A 574-nucleotide genomic window follows, 5' to 3' on the forward strand; every position below is an offset into this window, starting at 1 on the left:
GTCATCTTGGTCCATCTGCAGAAACATGCTAAACGTGTCTACCCAGAGTCACAGTGTGGCTTCCAAGCTAAAAGGTTCATGATAGACATGGTCTCCTCCCTCTGCCAGCTCGAGAATAACAACAGATGCCCCTGTACATCACTTTTATCAATATCACCAAGGCGTTCGACCGCGTCATCAGAGAGGGCCTCTTCAGCATTCTACCCAAGACTGGCGGCCCACCCAAGCTGCAGAGCTTGATTGAGTTCTTCCACAGCGACATACAGGGGACTGTGCAGTTCAAAGGCAGCATTTCTGAGCCCTTCAACATCTGCAGCGGGGTCAAACAGGGCTGTTTTTTCGCTCCCACTCTTGGAATCTTTTTCGCTTTGTTTCTGAAACTTGCATTCTATGCATCAGAAGAAGCGTACAAGATCAGATGGCAGATTGTTCAATCTCCCCCACTTCAGAGCCAGGACCAAAGCATGTGAAACCGTTATCACAGACGTGCTAATTGCTGACAATGCGGAAGTATCACGACCTTAAGTCAGTGATGGACCAGCTCTCTCGGGCCTGCAGAGACTTTGGGCTAACC

The sequence above is a fragment of the Penaeus monodon genome, chromosome 30 (genome assembly GCF_015228065.2).
Source record: "Penaeus monodon isolate SGIC_2016 chromosome 30, NSTDA_Pmon_1, whole genome shotgun sequence".
NCBI classification, from domain to species: domain Eukaryota; kingdom Metazoa; phylum Arthropoda; class Malacostraca; order Decapoda; family Penaeidae; genus Penaeus; species Penaeus monodon.